Source organism: Microtus ochrogaster, linkage group LG4 (assembly GCF_000317375.1).
Source record: "Microtus ochrogaster isolate Prairie Vole_2 linkage group LG4, MicOch1.0, whole genome shotgun sequence".
Lineage (NCBI taxonomy): Eukaryota > Metazoa > Chordata > Mammalia > Rodentia > Cricetidae > Microtus > Microtus ochrogaster.
The window spans coordinates 5,364,994-5,371,142 of NC_022030.1; the positions used below are offsets into that span (position 1 = coordinate 5,364,994).

A 6,149-nucleotide genomic window follows, 5' to 3' on the forward strand; every position below is an offset into this window, starting at 1 on the left:
TTGATTATACATATATATATATATGCATATATATATATATATAATTACATTTATTTATTTGTATGCTCCTTTATCCCTTGAATGGAAACATCTAGATAATGTTACATGAAGTTCTTAATGTGTGCTAACTGAATTTGGCTTGTAAATATTTTATTGAAGTTTTCCCTCTATATTCATTTAAGAATTTGGACTAGCCAGGCAGTGGTGGCACACACCTTTAATCCCAGCACTTGGGAGCCAGAGGTAGGCAGATCTCTGTGAGTTTGAGGCCAGTCTGGTCTACAAGAACTAGTTCCAAGACAGGCTCCAAAGCTACAGAGAAACACTGTCTTGAAAAAACAAAAAAAAAAAAAAAAAGGAATTTAGACTTTAGGTTTTTGTTTTGTTTTGTTTTATTGTATCTTTATTTGTTTTGGGTAATATTGGGTTGGTGAATTGAGTTTGTAAGTATTCCTTCTCTTTCTGTTTTAAGGAATAATTTGCAGAGTCTGGATAATCTTCTATGGAGTTAAAGGTGAATTCAGTAGTGGAATCATCTACCTGATCGTAGACTTTTGACTTTGTTTGTTGAGGGATCATTATTGCTTCAAATTCATTGCTCATTCAAGATTCGTTTAGGTTTTCTATATCTTCTTTGTTCAATTTTGGAAGGTCACATGTGTTTTGAAATTTTTTTCCAGTTTATTGATGTGTGTGTTTTCAAGACTCCTTTGTTTAATATTGATGAAAGGTTTTCCTTAATGATTTTCTGGATTCCAGTGATATCTGTCATAATACCTCCTTTGTTTGTAAGGTGGATCTCCACTCTTTTTCTTTTGGTGACTATGGCTAAGAGTTCTATTAGTCAGCAGCTATCTCTTGCAAGCTCAATGCCCAGTACTTGCTATGTAGAAAGAACAACCTCTTTAACAGCTATGGTCAAACAAATCAAATACAACAAAATGAAATTTTAATTAACTAATGTAATACGATATAAATTAATTAAAGACAATTTCTATGCCACAAAGAAAAGAAAAGAAAGTGACAAAAAGAATATAGCATGATCTATGAATTTAGTTAGTTAGGTTTAAAGTAGTAGTAATAAAAGGTTGGGGCTGCAGGTGAAGAAATAAGGTTAAGAAAAAGAGAAAGAATGTAATGGGGGGAAAGGCAAAGTTTAAAATATGTGATTACAAAAGAAAACAAATACCTTCATAGAATTACATGAAAGTACAAAGGAATAAAAAAATGCAAAAAGTTAAATAGACACAGAAAAAAGTGACTGAAAAACTCCCAATATAGATGGAACTGTCTTTGAAATTTCCTGCTTTGTGGAAAAGTTTGCTGGATACTATGGGTCTGTAGACTGAAGATGGATGCCTCAATGGTACAGAAGAACTTTGGGTGACTGGCCAGGTAGTGAGATGTCTCTGTCGATTCTAGAGTTTTAAAAGTTGCTTACAATGAATTCGTTGTTTACTTAGGTAATATTATATTCTTCTGGAGTCTTTGATTGAGTTAAAAAATTTATAGTTTTCCTTAGTTGTGATAAAAGATAAAGTAGATATAAATATTGTAACTATAATTCTTGCTTGATACCTGTTTTGTTATATGTAATATTACTATGTTAAAGTTAAAGCCTTCCTTTTTATTTAGGCAGAAAAGGGGAAATGATGTGGGAGGTCCTTCCATCTACGTGTTGCTTTTATTGGTTAATGAATAAGAAACTGCCTTGGCCTGTTGATAGAGCAGAACTTAGGTAGGTGGAGAAGATGGAACTGAATGCTGGGAAAAAGAAGGGCAGAGTCAGAGAGAAGTCATGGAGCCACCAGAGACAGACGCTGGGAATTTTATCTGGTAAGCCACAGCCATGTAGTGATACACAGATTAATAGAAATGGGTTAAATTCATATGTAAGAGTTAGCCAATAAGAAACTAGAGCTAATGGGGCCAAGCAGTGATTTAATTAATACAGTTTCTGTGTGATTATTTCAGGTCTAAGCTAGCTGGGAGGCCAGGAACCAACAAGCAGGCCCCACCCCCTCCAACTTAAACCAATACTGAAAATAAAATAAAAAGAAAACAGTTAAAAAAAACTCAAGGAGTTGGACCAGCTCCTTTCTGAATCATCTGATGTTCAAATCCACCAGCTCTGGTGCAGCTATATGGGTAGCATCGGCAGAGTCTGTTATAGCTCTGAAGGTGTTCAACTCTACCAGCTTTAGTACAACTGTACTGGGTAGTGCCCAGGGAGTCTATTATAACTCTAAAGGGAGTCCCTGGGAATAGGAATGCCATGGGAGAAAACTGAGCCTTGAGCTTTTTAATGGAGAAACCAAGGCAACCTGTCATTTTGCTTTCTGATTTAAGTTGTCTGAATCCCATTTAGCAGCAAGCTTTGTTAGAGAGGAGTCTTGAGAGTTCTAACCAACTCCTGGTCCCGGGCTTATAGATTTCAGGCCCATATAGCAACAAACTATGTAGTAGTGAGATACCTCTAGAGGCCAAGCAATCTTGACAGCAATCAACTCAGAGTTCATAGTCTCTGTAGTAATCCACAGGAGATGAACCTTATTTCTTACCATAAAGATGGGGGCCACCACCGTATGCTCCATAGCTCAAGCTCTTGGCTGCTTAACTTTCTTGGGGAGTCCAGGTGTGACTCTTACCAACTATAGTAGCCAATCACACTGCTGTGTCTGTGATGGGGGAATCCATGAATTGTGATTATTTCTTATTTTTCAGGACTCCATAAAGTTCAACTACAAACAATAAACCCTCTCTGAAGACAATGTTTTTCTGTTGCATTCAGAGACACAAGGAGCAACTCAATGGATTTCTTCTCTAGTGTTGGCTTGCTACTCATAAGAGTCATTTTTGTGTTGATGGTGGATTCTGTCCTACCTGGTCAGAAACACACAGGTCTACATTAATTATAGACTGGTTGGCTTATTAGCTCAGGCTTCTTAATTAATTATTAATTAATTCTTACATCTTAAATTAGCCCATAATTCTTGTCTGTGTTAGCCATGTGGCTCAGTACCTTTATCAGTGAGTCATTCTCATCTTACTTCCTCTGCATCTGGGTGACAACTGCAGACTGACCTTTCCTCTTCTCAGAATTTTCCTGTTCTCTTCACCCTGCCTGTACTTTCTTCCTGACTACTGGCCATTCAGCATTTTATTAAAATACAGGTAACAAATCTTTACAAGGTACATGACCACTGCCCCACAGCATTGTTGGGCCTAATTCTTCTTCTAGATACAAGTCTGGTGAGAACTATGGGGCTTTTCTCTAGCCAGAACAATCATTCTGTTCTCACAAGGCCTGCCGGACTTAATTTACAGTTGTGGCTTTAGCTTCTCCACCCCTAAAATGAGGGTTGGTGTCTTCTCCACCTTTTTGCTTCTCCTAGTTTTTGAGCTGTCCTGTCACCATTTTTTCCTTCTTCTTTCATTCTAGAGGAGTAATATAATAATGTTACAACAAGGTTTGAGGGAGCCACATGTTGCAAAATGACATGAATATCCAATCATTTATGAACCAAAAAGAATCTATCACTGCATTGGCATCCTAATATTACTCCTCTTTCCTCTGAATATGGTGATATAGGATGCCCCTCTGTATGCTGTGAATATCATTGGTTAATAAAGAATCTGCTTTGGGCCTATTGCAGCGCAGAAATGGCAAGGCGGGAATTCCAAACAGATAGAGGAGGAGAGAGTAAGTGAAGTCAAGGAGAATCCATGTGGCCACCGCAGGAGACAGACACCTAACAACAGACACAGGATGGAACTGGTAGGCTACAACCACATGGCAATACATAGATTAATAGAAATGGGTTAATTTAAGATGTAAGAGTTAGTTAGAAATATGCATAAGCTAATAGGTCAAGCAGTGTTTTAATTAGTATAGTTTCTATGTGGTTCTTTTGGGTTTGAATGGCCAGAAACAGAAGAGTAGCCTCGCTTACAATATGGTTTCTCTTTCTATTGTTGTCATTAGACAATACTTAATTTTAAAAGATTTATGATAATTGACTACGTGGCAATATTCAGAAGCTAAGATGAATCCAGTTTTATGGAAAAATAAGTTACATAAAATGTTCAGATGGAGAACAATGAAGACTGTAGGCAGATTGAAATTTTCTTCCTATTTCAATTGAGACTGTCAGTATTTCTCTTACGACTGGGCTCTTAATGGCTCACAAATTAGAATGCTTACTTCTGAAGGGTAAGTACAAAAGAGTAAATGATGTTTTATCTCCTTCATCTCATTTAAAACCTATAAAAATACAAACACTTTTACTTGAACCTACCTTTTAAGAGTGAGTTTTAATATGTCAGACTTTGCTTAATAACTCTAAGATACTTTTTATTCAAAAATTCACCTAAAATGTTTTAGGAGGATGCTGTGAATAGAGACAGTCCCAGAAATTTCATCAACATCCAGTGGACTGGAAGAATGCAGTAGTAGGTGCTTCTTTGTTGTTATGGGAGCTTGGAAGCAGTTTACCTGGCAGAGGCAGACATTGGGAGAAGGGGATTATCATGGAAGAAGTGGATTATAATGAAGAGCTGGGTTGTCGTGGTACAGTCTTGGGCATAAAACAAGACAAAAACTTTCAGAAAAGATGCAAAAATAGACTTTTCCCTTTAAATATGTGTGTATACACACACACACACACACACACACACACACACACACACACACACACTCATATGTAAGAACTGGACAGGACAAGCAGATGATTTAGAGAATTTCAGTGACAAATGGATGGAAAGGAGTAGTAAAATGAAGTCATTTCCTAAATGATACAAATTTACAATGTTTAGGCTTAGTTGGTTCTTTTGTTTTGTCTAGTTGTGTATTTATTTCACACTGAAAAATTTCCTGGGATGTCTGGGAAGTGTCTGTTGTCAATTACTGTTTAACAACAAAACCCTACATGGCCTATGCAGAAGCAAGTGATTGCCAGCAGATGACTCTCACTATAGAATAATCGGGACTGGAGTCAGTTACTTTGGGTGAAATTGCTAAATGGCCAGAAATGGAAATTTCTTAGGTAGCATTCATTTTCTTCACAATGGAATCTCTCTTCTTTTTATTTGAGAAGGTAACTATACGGGAGAAGAGTGGGGAAGAGAGGGTGGGGACTCCTACTGTTCACTGTACAGACTTTTCTTCTGTCCATGATTAACACAGTACTACCCTATCTTCTTGGGACCTTCCTACCTAATGTCTCCCCACTCAATACCATTTGAAAGCAAACCTTATTTTACCTGCTTTTGGTGAGGTGCAGAATAATCACAGATTTTATGTTAAACCAAAATAAAATTTCAGAGATTTATTTAAATAGTTTATTAGTTTAAAAAATTGTCATCTTTTTATTAGCCTGAAGCTTTTCTTCCAGCTAAAGTACAAAATTACATTGAATTTTCCCCCAGAACCTTTTTAAAATGCTAATAACAGTAGCATTATATATACCATATACTTGCTTTGAAATGATTAAAGCTATTAAAAAGTACCTATTACTGCTATGTGATATAAAACAAGATACAACTATTGCTACTCTGAGATGTAGAATTTAATAGGTGTGGTGGTTTGAGAGAAAATGACCTCAGAGGGAGTGGCATTATTTTGAGGTCTGGCCTTGGAGGAATTGTGTCACTGTGGGGTCAGTCTCTTTTGCTCAAGCTTCCCTCCGTGTGAGTCAGTAGATTTCCTTTTGCCTGCAAGATATAGCGCTCTCAGCTCCAGCACCATGTCTGCCTGCATGCCAACATGCTCCCTGTTATGATAATGAACTGAACCTCTGAAACTGCAAGTGAGCCACTCCAATTTAATGTTTTGCTTATAAGTGTTACCTTGGTTATGGTGTCCCTTCACAGCAGTAAAAACCCTAAGACAGTGGGGAGGATGAATCAATAAAGGATATACATTTGATCGGTTGTATTAAAAACAATGTGGTATAGACAGTGAACTCTAATGCCTGCCTTAATGAAGAGAAAATGTCTAGGAATAGCTTGTCTGAAAACACATGTGTATGCCTACTTTTTTTTTTTTTACAACTGTGACATCATTTATTGGTTTTTTTTCTTTATTTTTAAAGTTCACCTTGACTATGACATTTCATTTACAGCTCTGTGTTCTTTCCGGATTTTTTTTC

At 36.8% G+C, this 6,149-nt stretch overlaps 1 pseudogene; it reads right to left on the reverse strand.

Moving 5' to 3' along the window:
- Nucleotides 1-3,435: 3,435 nt before the first annotated feature.
- Nucleotides 3,436-3,534, reverse strand: LOC113457678 (annotated as a pseudogene).
- Nucleotides 3,535-6,149: the final 2,615 nt, after the last annotated feature.